This window comes from Aquarana catesbeiana, linkage group LG06 (assembly GCF_042186555.1).
Source record: "Aquarana catesbeiana isolate 2022-GZ linkage group LG06, ASM4218655v1, whole genome shotgun sequence".
Lineage (NCBI taxonomy): Eukaryota > Metazoa > Chordata > Amphibia > Anura > Ranidae > Aquarana > Aquarana catesbeiana.
This window is the reverse complement of record NC_133329.1, coordinates 68617121-68631597: the sequence shown is the minus strand read 5'-3', so window position 1 is coordinate 68631597 and position 14477 is coordinate 68617121. Positions and strand designations below refer to the sequence as shown.

Sequence of the window (14477 nt, the reverse complement as noted above, 5' to 3'; positions counted from 1 at the left end):
AGATGGTCAGATATTCATAACTCGATTCCCCCATCTACTTTAAAAAGTCTGAATACCCAAACAGTGACTAAATATGATTAGTTGCAGTCACTGTTTGCCCAAAAATTTTCCACCTGGCTTTTGTGACTTTGTAATTGAAAGTTGTTAAGTCAGGTGGTGCCGACAAGGCCACTCATGGCTCGAATTTTGGCCAATTGTAAGTGTACTGTCTGCCCTCATGTTGTAAAGCGCTGCGTAAACTGTTGTCGCTATATAAATCCTGTTTAATAATAATAATAATAATAATAACAATTCAGTATGGCTAGTCTAAGGTGCAAAAAAAGGGGATAAAGTGATTGTAAAAGCAGAAGGTTTTTTTTCTTAATGCATTCTATGCATTAAGATAAAAAAACCTTCTGTGTACAGCAGCCCCCCTCAGGCCCGTAACACTTACTTGAGGTCCCTCTCTGTCCAGCGATGTCCACGAGTACCTCAGCCATCTCATCCTGATTGGCTGAGACACAGCAGCGGCGCCACTGGCTCCCGCTGCTGTCAATCAAAGTCAGCGAGCCAATCAGGGGAGAGGGGGGTGGGGCCGGGTCGGGGCTCTGTGACTGAATGGACACAGCAAGCTGTAACTCAGCTCGGGTGCCCCCATAGCAAGCTGTTGCTGTGGGGGCACTGAACAGGAGGGAGGGGAAGGGAGGATCACAGAAGTGGGACCCGAGAAGAGGAGGATCTAGGCTGCTCTGTGCAAATCCACTGCAACAGGGCAGTTAAGTATAACATGTTTGTTATTTTTATAGGAAAAAAAAAACGAGACTTTACAATCACTTTAAGATCATGAAAACCTGGCCCCCCTGACCCCTCCTCGTTATACTCACCTAAACTTCCTCACTTCTCTATCCCCTAGGTCAGTGGTCATGTCTATGGAGACAGAAGAGGTGGCAAGGGATTGCTAGTAAGGTGATTATATGCCCTGCATTGCAAGATGACAGTGTCTCTTTAAGAACTCTTGAAACAAAGGAGGCACATTTCTGAGCAGTCAAATCCCAATATATACAGAACTTAAAGTGGTTGTAAAAATTAAAGTTTTTTTACGTTAATTCATTCTATGCAATAAGGTAAAAAACCTTTTAAGTGCAGCCCCCCCCCACAGCCCCCCCTAAATACTCTAATACCTAAGCCCGATCTTGGTCCAGCGCTGTGCACTCTGCAGCAACTCTCCTCCCCTCTCCATTGGCTCCTTCTGCTGTCAGTCAAAACCTGTAATTAGAGAGCGGGGCCAAGCCTGGCTGTGTGTTTGAATAGACACGGGAGCATGCCCGCACTGGTGTACCCATGGGAAGTGGGGAGGAGTCAGGAGCACTGGCTGGGGGGCCTGACAAGAGAAGGATCCAGGCTGCTCTGTGAAAAACCATTGTACTGAGCAGGTAAGTATAATACGTTTTTTATTTTAATTTTAAAAAAACTTGACACTTTATTATCACTTTAAATGAACCAACCACCAGAAACATAAATACTTTCTAAAGCTGTGCATACCTGGCCAGATTTCCATAACGTTATTCCCTCATCCAATCTGAAAAGTCTGAATACCCAGTGACTACATCTGATTTGTTGCAGGCACTGTTTTACTCTTGACTATGTAATTGAAAGTTGTTGAGTCAGGAGTTGCCAACAAGGCCACATATGGCTCAAATTTTGGCTAATTTATAAGGAAATTACCAAAATTCAAGCTGTGTATGGCTAGCCTAAGTTGGAAAAAAAGAGGTATAGTTAAGATAAGAGATATCATGAAAACCTTTGAAACGTTTTCACCTCTCAAGATGGCAATCTCTCGCCAAGAAAAGTGGGCTTTAACGCCCAGCCGCTGCACCAATGTGCCATGGTGGCCTACTGAGATACTGAGATCACACTCACTACTAGGGATGAGCTTCGAGTTCGAGTCAAACTCATGTTCTACTCGAACATTGGCTGTTCGCAAGTTCGCCGAACAGCGAACAATTTGGGGTGTTCGCGGCAAATTCGAATGCCGCGGAACACCCTTTAAAAGTCTATGGGAGAAATCAAAAGTGCTAATTTTAAAGGCTAATATGCAAGTTATTGTCATAAAAAGTGTTTGGGGACCCGGGTCCTGCCCCAGGGGACATGGATCAATGCAAAAAAAAGTTTTAAAAACGGACGTTTTTTCAGGAGCAGTGATTTTATTAATGCTTAAAGTCAAACAATAAAAGTGTAATATCCCTTTAAATTTCGTACCTGGGGGGTGTCTATAGTATGCCTGTAAAGGGGCGCATGTTTCCCGTGTTTAGAACAGTCTGACAGCAAAATGACATTTGGAAGGAAAAAACTCATTTAAAACTACCCGCGGCTATTGCATTGCCGACAATACACATAGAAGTTCATTGATAAAAACGGCATGGGAATTCCCCACAGGGCAACCCCGAACCAAAATAAAAAAAAAAAAATGATGTGGGGGTCCCCCTAAATTCCATACAAGGCCCTTCAGGTCTGGTATGGATATTAAGGGGAACCCCAGCCAAAATTTAAAAAAAAAATTGACGTGGGGTTCCCCCTAAATTCCATACCAGACCCTTCAGGTCTGGTATGGATTTTAAGGGGAACCCCGCGCCAAAAAAAAAAAAAAAAACGGCGTGGGGTCCCCCTAAAAATCCATACCAGACCCTTATCCGAGCACGCAACCTGGCAGGCCGCAGGAAAAGAGGGGGGGACGAGAGTGCGGCCCCCCCCCCCTCCTGAACCGTACCAGGCCACATGCCCTCAACATTGGGAGGGTGCTTTGGGGTAGCCCCCCAAAACACCTTGTCCCCATGTTGATGAAGACAAGGGCCTCATCCCCACAACCGTGGCCGGTGGTTGTGGGGGTCTGCGGGCGGGGGGCTTATCGGAATCTGGAAGCCCCCTTTAACAAGGGGACCCCCAGATCCCGGCCCCCCCCTGTGTGAAATGGTAAGGGGGTACTTACCCCTACCATTTCACTAAAAAACTGTCAAAAATGTTAAAAATGACAAGAGACAGTTTTTGACAATTCCTTTATTTAAATGCTTCTTCTTTCTTCCTTCATCTTCTTCTTCTTCTGGTTCTTCTGGCTCTTCTGGTTCTTCCTCTGGCGTTCTCGTCCAGCATCTCCTCCGCGGTCTTCTATCTTCTTCTCCTCGGGCCGCTCCGCACCCATGGCATGAGGGGGGAGGCTCCCGCTCTTCTCTTCATCTTCTTCTTCATCTTCATCTTCTTCTTCATCTTCTTCTTCTTCTTCTTCTCTTCTTCATCTCTTCTTCCTTCTTCATTTCTTCTCCGGGCCGCTCCGCAGCCATGCTGTGGCATGGTGGGAGGCTCCCGCTGTGTGACGGCGTCTCTTCGTCTGACGGTTCTTAAATAACGGGGGGCGGGGCCATCCGGTGACCCCGCCCCCCTCTGACGCACGGTGAATTGACGGGACTTCCCTGTGACGTCACGGGAAATGCCACAGGGAAGTCCCGTCATGTCCCGTGCGTCAGAGGGGGGCGGGGTCACCGGGTGGCCCCGCCCCCCGTTATTTAAGAACCGTCAGACGAAGAGACGCCGTCACACAGCGGGAGCCTCCCTCCATGCATGGATGCGGAGCGGCCCGCAGAAGAAATGAAGAAGGAAGAAGAGATGAAGAAGAGAAGAAGAAGAAGATGAAGAAGAAGATGAAGATGAAGAAGAAGATGAAGAGAAGAGCGGGAGCCTCCCCCCTCATGCCATGGGTGCGGAGCGGCCCGAGGAGAAGAAGATAGAAGACGCCGCGGAGGAGATGCTGGACGAGAACGCCGGAGGAAGAACCAGAAGAGCCAGAAGAACCAGAAGAAGAAGAAGATGAAGGAAGAAAGAAGAAGCATTTAAATAAAGGAATTGTCAAAAACTGTCTCTTGTCATTTTTAACATTTTTGACAGTTTTTTAGTGAAATGGTAGGGGTAAGTACCCCCTTACCATTTCACACAGGGGGGGGGCCGGGATCTGGGGGTCCCCTTGTTAAAGGGGGCTTCCAGATTCCGATAAGCCCCCCGCCCGCAGACCCCCACAACCACCGGCCACGGTTGTGGGGATGAGGCCCTTGTCTTCATCAACATGGGGACAAGGTGCTTTGGGGGGCTACCCCAAAGCACCCTCCCAATGTTGAGGGCATGTGGCCTGGTATGGTTCAGGAGGGGGGGGGGGCGCACTCTCGTCCCCCCCTCTTTTCCTGCGGCCTGCCAGGTTGCGTGCTCGGATAAGGGTCTGGTATGGATTTTTAGGGGGACCCCACGCCGTTTTTTTTTTTTTTTTGGGCGCGGGGTTCCCCTTAAAATCCATACCAGACCTGAAGGGTCTGGTATGGAATTTAGGGGGAACCCCACGTCAATTTTTTTTTTTAATTTTGGCTGGGGTTCCCCTTAATATCCATACCAGACCTGAAGGGCCTTGTATGGAATTTAGGGGGACTCCCACATCATTTTTTTTTTTTAATTTTGGTTCGGGGTTGCCCTGTGGGGAATTCCCATGCCGTTTTTATCAATGAACTTCTATGTGTATTGTCGGCAATGCAATAGCCGCGGTAGTTTTAAATGAGTTTTTTCCTTCAAAATGTCATTTTGCTGTCAGACTGTTCTAAACACGGGAAACATGCGCCCCTTTACAGGCATACTATAGACACCCCCCAGGTATGAAATTTAAAGGGATATTACACTTTTATTGTTTGACTTTAAGCATTATTAAAATCACTGCTCCTGAAAAAACGGCCGTTTTTAAAACTTTTTTTTGCATTGATCCATGTCCCCTGGGGCAGGACCCAGGTCCCCAAACACTTTTATTGACAATAACTTGCATATTAGCCTTTAAAATTAGCACTTTTGATTATTCATGTTCGTGTCCCATAGACTTTAACGGTGTTCGCGTGTTCGAACGAATTTTTTTCCTGTTCGCATGTTCTGGTGCGAACCGAACAGGGGGGTGTTCGGCTCATCCCTACTCACTACACACTTCCAGCACAATGGCTGAGCTTTCTCCCATAACCCTCAGTCACAGCTTCTGATCAGGGGCCAGTAGGATGAGTTCCTGATCATGTGGCTGCTGTGATTGGCTTTCACATGGGGAAGAGAAAGAGGAAGAACTGGATATTTCAGTGAAAGTAAGGCCACATTAACCATATTTTATACAAATATAAATCTTTATTTATTCACAAATCCAAAAATTCAGATAGACTTACAGTATGCTACCATAAAAAAGAAAAGGGTCCCTTGATCATGTAAAGAAAATCCTGCCCACGTGAGGATTATTGGTATGCATCATATTTTAAACTAGTAATTTGAGGGATTGGGGAGAAAGTAGCAAGGACTACTCCAAAGTCCTACCTCCCCATAGGAAAGAATGTGGACTGTTGCGGTACCTCATGAAAACATACAATATAGATAAAATTACCAATTTATTAAATTATAAACAATAAAAAATCTATATAAAGATTGATAACAATTCATCACCAAAAATGGTCCGCTCCCAGCCTCCAAGGTATAAATTGGTGTAGGAAGGGGCGCACGACGTGCCCATTGCAACGCCTTGAGTTTGTAGGTAGAGTTGATCCATAAAAACAAAATAGTTCCTGGTAAGGATGAACTCCAAGAGTTTCAAAATGAAATTATTGACCGGCCAGGTATTATGGGTACTTGTTCCATAAGGAAGGAGCCAGCCATCCGGACGCCCTGCTCGTGGGGGATGCTCAAGTAAAGATAGCCGTGAGGAGGGCGTCCGGAGGGACCTGGACTCCCTCGATATGTTGCAACAAATCGATAGTGTCACTGATATAAGAAGGTAGACTTAGTACATGTGGCATCAAAAACATGTCTACCAATTTACTCGTGTTTTCTGTTAAGGATCCCTTGCCGGAGACTATGGGTCGGCCAGGTGGTGATTCAAGACTCTTATGGGTTTTCGGTAACGCGTAGAACGTTGGTATTCGTGCCATCTGGGTATTAATGAAATTAAGAGTATCCTCATCAATGAGGCCCTGCCAGAATGCCTCAGCCACAAGTTTTCTGAATTCATCAATAGTTGTTTGAATAAAGGAAGGACTGATTGGGGAGTACCAATTGGGATTGAGTAATACCTTGGCACATGGTTTGATACTGTTGATGCGTCAAATTGCCACCTTTATCTGACTGTTTGATAATTAGGTTTGGATTTTTCTGAAGTTTGTTTACCGCCCTAGTTTGTTTCTGGGTTAGATTAGGTGGTAATTCTAACCACTATTCTTTTTTGAGGGACTGGATACATTCATGTAAGAAGGCCCATACAGATGGGCACGTCATTAAATCTGGAAAGGATCGGGATTTCAATTTGAGGTTCTTGTTTGGGTTGGTCTGTAATGAAGTCAATGCTGGTGTCGGGGTCTGGTGACTGTTGCTCCCTAGTCATAGAGGATCATCAGGTCACGCAACGCTCTAAATTCTGCCATAGTGAAATTCTTGGTTCTCTCTGCTAGTTCTTTCTCCAAATTCAGCTTTTTGCGATCGTGATCGAAAATATAGCTGAAGGTCAAATTCCTAGTGAAAAGGTAGAGATCTTTAATTGTCTCATATATGTCGATAGGCTCCGAAGGGCAGAAGCCCAAACCTGACTGAAGAACCTGTTCCTCCTCTAAAGATAACGAGTAAGATGTCAAATTAATGATGTTGAATGTGTGAATATTGTCAGTTACATCTGCGGTGGTGGATTTTGGGAGGTGCCTGGCATGGGGGCTTTTTGTACAAATGCGTCCAGGTTCCCCTGTCTGTTGGAAGGGGCAGTGGTTGGTGAGTGTATTTACTGAACATGTTAATTACTCCAATATCATGTTATATGACCTTGTATTACCTCTCATTAATATATGTATGTAATTTCAACTGTTTTACCTTTTAGATACTATATTTGGACGCCTCCTGAGGAAGCGGCATCGCCGCGAAACTGTTGAGGCTTACGTCCTTAAGTATATCAACTTGCCTTCATATACCCATGCGGGCTCTTTATATTGCTATCTCAGAATACATTGTTCTGTAATACTTCTTAAAATTGTCCTGTTATCAATCTGTATTCTTTATATAGAATTTTTATTGTTTATAATTTAATAAATTGGTAATTTTATCTATATTGTATGTTTTCATGAGGTACCGCAACAGTCCACATTCTTTCCTATGGGGAGGTAGGACTTGTTTGGAGTAGTCCTTGCTACTTTCTCCCCAATCCCTCAAATTACAAAACCTCTAAGGATGATGGTACCCGTTAACTGAATAACCCCCAGTCTAAACATTGTGGCATCAACTTGTAACTATATTTTAAACTAGGATAATCAATAGTATTTTTACAAAAGCAAAATAATTGGTGTCCAAACTTTACATCAATAAGCACACACAAATCCTATGTGTTTCCTAGGGCAGCGTCCACTTTATTATAATCATATGTGTATCTAATAGTATGTCCTTAACCACTTAAGGACCAAGCCTATTTCTGACACTTGTTGCTTACTAGATAAAACAGTATTTTTTGCTAAGAATTACTTAGAACCCCAAACATTATATATATCTTTTTAGGAAAGACTCTGGAGAATAAAATGGCGGCCATTGCAATATTTTATGTCCCTATTTGTGTATTTGTGCAGAGGTCTTTCAAACAGAATTTTTGGGGAAAAAATACACTTCACTGAATCTAAAAAAACTAAACAGTTAGTCCAATTTTTTTGTATATAGTGAAAGATGAAGTTACGCAGAGTAAATAGATAACTAACATGTTATGGTTTAAAATTGCGCACACTCGTGGGATGGTGTCACTGTCAAACTATGGTACATAAAAATCTCCATTTTATTGGTTGCTAGTTTAGAGTTACAGAGGAGGTCTTTTAATAGAATTATTCCTCTCGCTCTGGCGATCACGGCGATACCTCACATGTGTGATTTGAACACTGTTTACATTTGCGGGCGCAACTTACATATGCGTTTTCTTTGGTGCGCGAGCGCGCGGGGACAGGGACCCAAAATCCCTCCTTTGCACTTAAAAGTATTCAAAATACCAAAATCGGCAATTGGGAATACTGTCGATTTTTAAAAATTGGCAGCCAAGTAAACTGGGAATGACGTTGGGACGTTGCTTCTGGGTTACTACATTGGAGACCCAATCAAAGCCAAATCTGGTTTTGTTTGGGTCTTGGACCAGCAGGCAGGCGTGCCGGCTGGTCTCTCGGGTCTCCCAGTGGGACGGGAGACTCGGGCAGAGCAGCGAAAGGCGGTGGGAGGGGAGCACGTCCCCTCCCGCTGCCTGGCATAATGGCCGAGCGGCTGCTGAGCCGCATCGGCTATTATTACCAGACAGCCAACTGCCAGCTCTAAAGAACGGTACCGGAGTGAAGCCTGCAGCTGCAGGCTTCACCCAGGTACATCCACTGCCTCAAACCAACGTACAGGTACGTTGATTTGCGTGAAGTGGTTAAATGAGAAACACATAAGTATAATTTTAACTATATAATGCATCTATTAAGTTTTTCACAGCAGTTACCCAACCCTTTAAGGCAAGGGTCTCCAAACTTTCTAAGCAAAGGGCCTGCTTACTCTCAGTCAGACTTTAGGGGGTAAACAATGCCCCATCTTTGGTATAAGGCTGGGTTCACATTTGCTGTGGCCGTAGGTCACAGCAGGGGGTCCGGTGCATCCCTGCTCACCGTTTCAGGTTCGAATCAGGTCAGAGTTTTTGCCTAAATTTGCACCTGAAATGGAGCCAAAGACGCAGAGGGCCCTTCTGCAAATCAGACCACGGCCACCCCGGAGGTGTGTAAACAGGCTCCATTGAGAGGCGGTTACACTCTTCTGTCATGCAAATTGGATGTAGGAAACCTGCATGCAATTCACATCAGTGTGAACCCAGCCTAGGGGGGAGCATTAGATATTGTCAGTGGGAGGAATAGTGCCCCATTATTGGTTTCAGTGGGAGGAACAGTGCCCCATAATTGGTGTCAGTGGAAGGAATAGTGCTCCATTGTTGGGGTTAGTGGCAGGAATAATGCCAGGGCCAGATGAAGGCAAGTAAAGAGCTGCATCCAGTCTCCAGGCCGCAGTTTGGAGACCACTGTTTTAAGACATAAATCCATATATGGAATTGCTATTTAACATATATCAGACTCTAAGTGTAGTGTTGCATTTTAGCAGTTCAGACGTGTGCCCGCATTTTTTCTGGTGCACTTCCTAGCACATTGGCATCACTTCCGGCAATGTCATTGGATTGTGTGCGATGTGGCGTCATGTTGGATGCTCATTTATAAGGAGCTATAAGGAGGTTGGCTCTCCTCTTTTCCTCTTCTTTGCCCTTTTGTACATGCTGAATGGGGAATCTGCACCCCAGCATGGGTTGACTGTGGAATTACCCCACCACCTGTAAGTGCAATGTATCCTTGGGAGGATTATGTGGTTTGGTCTCTTTTTTGGGAGGGGGTAAGGGGCCCCATTTTCCCCAGGTGGTCTTGCTTGTCTGATGGCTTTTTCCATCTATTTTATTCAGACCACCTGCAGACCTCTAGCCCTTCTTTTCACACCTGGATATAGGTGTAGCACCCTGGGGTTTAGTCAGGGATGCTCCTCACAAATTTACTTGCCAGGAGTAGTTACCCTGGTCAATTGTTAGAAGTCCATTGATTTCTCCCTAAGTTTGACCTTGTTGTACTTTTCTCTTCTACCACTAGGTGGCCGGACACTTGGTGGTACTAGATATGAGAAGGACAACCCAAGGGCAGGTTATGGGTATTTCAGCCAATGAGCAGGGATTTTCTTGAATCCCTTGGCATGCTGGGAGAGCCTATATATTCGGGTGGAATCAGGTGATCTCTGTTCTGTGCCACCTGGATGGCTGTCTGGGTGGACCTGTGTCATGTGCCCCAGGCTGCTAGGCCAGAGATTGGGCCTATCCCAGGGGCGTCTGGCTGCCAGGCTGTGTGAGGGCCTATCCAGAAGAAAGAGGGCAGCACAGGGTTGGGATTGCGACTTGCAGTCCAACCAGAAGTGATGGTTCTGTCGGCCGGAGAACCTGTCGTGGTCAGAGGTAGAGGGGAAGCTGTCGCCACTAAGGGACCAAACACCTTGTTACCAGGAACCACAGTGAGTAACTGAAGCAAGTACAGAAGCAGCATTCTCACCGAACGGCAATGGTGGAGAATCTGGAAACTTCAGGCGGTGATCAAGTCAGGGACTCAACCAGCAGGGGTGACGCTTGCAGAGCAGCCTTGTCTGTCAAGCCAGGGACTGAGCCGGTCAGCAGGGGTGAAGCTTGAGAAGTAGTATCTGGAGTGCCAAGCTAGGGACCCAGCAGGGAAGCTTGGGTGACGCTTGAGGGAGATACCACCGCAAAGATTGGAGGAGCTCAAGGGATTCATAGTCAGTAAATCAGAGGGTCTAGTGCAGTGATGGCGAACCTTGGCACTCCAGATGTTTTTGAACTACATTTCCCATGATGCTCTTGCACTCTGCAGTGTAGTTGAGTATCATGAGAAATGTAGTTCCAAAACATCTGGAGTGCCAAGGTTCGCCATCACTGGTCTAGTGAGATCGGGAGCACAGCACTGAAGAACTACAAGAGGCAGTTGTAGTGAAGCTGAAGGAACTGTTACGTTTGGATTAGGAACTGTTAAAGACTGTTATCATAGGAGACAGCATTCTCAGATGTGCAGCACGTGCAGATGTGGTGCCTTGCTGGGGTCTTTCTCTGCACGGCTGCCCTCCTATTGAAGTCTTGGAGTCTGCCAATTGAATCTGCAACTACTTATTGTGTCCTGGCCCTAACCCTCTTTCCCCTCAAAATATAAAAAAGTACTCTTTAGAGAAATAAAACCTCTTTTACATCCAAGAATTGTCTGGTGCCCAATAACTTTATCCACCTTACACCCACTATGCCTCACAACCCACCACATACAGAAGGATGTGAGCTATCCTTGGCCTGGAAAGTTCTCATTAGACTGGATGAGACCAAAGACCTTACTGCATAGGGAATCATGAATTATATATGTATTTGGTTTCAATTTACACTAAGGGTCTGATATATGCCGTGGCGGCTGGTGGGAATTTTTTTTTGGGGGGGGGGTGTTAAACAAACTCCCCATTGCCCCCGCCACCTGTCTGCTCACTCGCTCGCCTGCCCACCAGCCCGCCTGCCAGCCCCGCACTTATGCTATCCAGGTCACGGGCAGCTTCCTCGGCTTCACCTCAAGGCCAATCTGGTTGCGTCTCCTCCTGGCCAATCTGGCCTTAGCACCTGCTTCCTGTCCTGATTGGCCAGGAGGAGAAGCAGAAAGACACTAGCGAATGTTGATTCGCTAATGTCACAAGTGGGTAGGCTCTGCGACCCCGAGACCAACCTTTTTGAAGCCAATTAGAGCCTCAGGCTCTAATGATGTGCTTAAAAAAAAAATCAATGCATCCGGCACCCCGCATAGAGATTAGGGGAGTGGTGCCCCTGCGCCCCTCATGGACCAGCCGCTGCTGGATATACTTTAAATGACAATTCCATATGAGGTATGGTAATGAATGTCTTAAAGGATTGGATGACTGCTGTAGCTCACTTAAATGGAACTTCACTCTACCATTCAACATTGACTATTTTTAATCCTCATGCTGCTAGCATTAGTACATAGATAGAAAAGTACCATATTTATCGGCGTATAACACGCACTTTTTTCCCCTTAAAATCAGGGGAAAATCGTGGGTGCGTGTTATACGCCGATCCCCGCTAATTGTGAGCTATCGGCGGCGATCGCCGCTGACATTCACATAGCGAGTAGTTTTAAATATGGCGCCGCGGAGTTCGGAGGGACTCGGCGGAGCTGAATGAGCACCGGCGAAATCACAGAGCCGAGATACACATAGTCGAGTGTATTCGGCTCTTTCCGGCGCCGCTCACAGTCACGCCCAGTCCCGCCATTGGACCTGTGTTATGTCTATCATAGGGCGGGACTGGGCGGGACTGTGAGCGGCGCCGGAAAGAGCCGAATACACTCGACTATGTGTATCTCGGCGCCGTTCGTTCAGTTCTGCCGGCGCCGAGTCCCTCCGAACTCTGCGGTGCCATATTTAAAACTACATGCAGCTGTGTATGGTGGCAGTGGTAGGCATGGACACTGGGGGCAAGGCTGCACTGACCACTGGGGCAAAGCTGCACTGATAAGGCTGCACTGGGGCAAGGCTGCACTGACAAGGCTGCACTGGGGCAAGGCTGCACTGACAAGACTGCACTGACAAGGCTGCACTGGGGCAAGACTGAACTGGGGCAAAGCTGCACTGACAAGGCTGCACTGGGGCAAAGCTGCACTGACAAGACTGCACTGGGGCAAAGCTGCACTGACAAGCCTGCACTGGGGCAAAGCTGCACTGATAAGGCTGCAATGGACACTGGGTCAAGGCTGCACTGACACTGACAAGGCTGCAGATGAACACTGATGAGGCTGCATTGATGGGCATTTTAATGTAAGTTTCTTTTCCTTAAACTTCCCTCCTAAAAGTTTTTTCCTTAAAATTCTCTCCTAAACTTGGGGTGCGTGTTATACGCCGGCGCGTGTTATACGCCGATAAATACGGTATATCATATTTACTTGTGTTAAACTTTTTTTTTTACATTACAGCTACTTCCTGGTATCTTGACTAGACTAGACCCAGCAGGGATGCCTGCTAGAACCCACCAGAGATGCCCACTAGAGCCCACCATGGATGCCAATCAGTGGCCATTAGGGATGCCAATCTGTGCCCATCAGTAATGCCTGTCAGTACCTTCTCACTAGTGCTGTCTATCAGTGCCATCTATCAGTGCCACTTATCAGTGTCACCTATGAGTGCCCATCAGTGCCACCTATCAGTGCCAATCAGTGCTGCCTATCAGTGCCACCTATCAGTGCTGCTTATTAATGCCCATCAGTGCTGCATATACAGTATCTCACATAAGTGAGTACACCCCTCACATTTGTGTAAATATTTTATTCTATCTTTTCATGTGACAACACTGAAGAAATGGCACTTTGCTACAATGTAAAGTAGTGAGTGTACAGCTTGTATAACAGTGGGGAGCTACAGTTCATTGAGGGAACCATGAATGCCAACATGTACTGTGACATACTGAAGCAAAGCATGATCCCCTCCCTTTGGGGACTGGGCTGCAGGGCAGTATTCCAATATGATAACGACCCCAAACACACCTCCAAGATGACCACTGCCTTGCTAAAGAAGCTGAGGGTAAAGGCGATGGACTGGCCAAGCATGTCTCCAGACCTAAAACCCTATTGAGCTTCTGTGGGGCATCCTTAAACGGAAGGTGGGAGGAGCGCAAGGTCTCTAACATCCACCAGCTCTGTGATGTCGTCATGAAGGAGTGGAAGAGGACTCCAGTGGCAAATTGTTAGGCTCTGGTGAACTCCATGCCCAAGAGGGTTAGGGTAGTGCTGGAAAATAATGGTGGCCACACAAAATATTGACAATTTGGGCCCAATTTGGACATTTTCACTTAGGGGTGTACTCACTTTTGTTGCCAGCGGTTTAGACATTAATAGCTGTGTGTTGAGTTATTTTGAGGGAACAACACATTTACACTGTTATACAAGCTGTACACTCACTACTTTACATTGTAGCAAAGTGTCATTTCTTCAGTGTTGTCACATTAAAAGATAGAGTAAAATAGTTACAAAAATGTGAGGGGTGTACTCACTTTTGTGGGATACTGTAAGTACCCTTTTATCAGTGCCCATCAGTGCAGCCTCATCAGTGAAGGAGAAAAAAATAATTTTTAATTTATACCAGAAACAAAGAAAAACTCCCCCCCGTCTTTTTTTATTTGTAGTGCAAAAAATAAAAAACCCAGCGATGATCAAATACCACCAAAAAAAAGCTCTCTTTGTGGGGAAAAAAAATGCTAAACATTTTATTTGGATACAGTGCTGCATGACCGCGCAACTGCCATTCAAAATGCAAAGCTGGAAATTGGACTGGTCAGGAAGGGGTGAAAGTGCCCTTTATTGAAGTGGTTAATGGATGCATTATGTGATAATTACAATTATAATTTGTTTCTGTTTTAAGGACACATTTGAGTTGATTTGCTAAAACTGGAGAGTGCAAAATCTGGTGCAGCTCTGCACAGAAACCAATCAGCATTCAGGTTTTATTGTCAAAGCTTAATTGAACAAGCTGAAGTTAGAAGCTGATTGGCTATCATGCACAGCTGAACCAGATTTTGTATTCTCCAGTTTTAGTAAATCAACCCCTTTATTAGATGCACATACTTCCATGTCAAAATGAACGCTGCTCCAGAAAACACATTGGATAGATTAGATGTGCACAGATTGAGGCCGGATTCACACTATTGTGAATTGGATGTGGCTTCCATGTATGAATGTGGCCGTCTCTCTATGGAGCCGGTTCACATATCTCCGATGAGGCTCCGGTGCAAATATGCAGTATAAGTCTGCCTGAATTTAGGGTTTATGTATAATTAA

General features: G+C 45.9%; 1 protein-coding gene across 12 annotated transcripts in view; it reads right to left on the bottom strand.

The window, feature by feature from the left end:
* LOC141148587 (uncharacterized) overlaps window positions 1–14477 on the bottom strand; it is a 580328-nt gene that overhangs the window by 123021 nt on the left and 442830 nt on the right. The gene's annotated exons all lie outside the window — the stretch shown is intronic.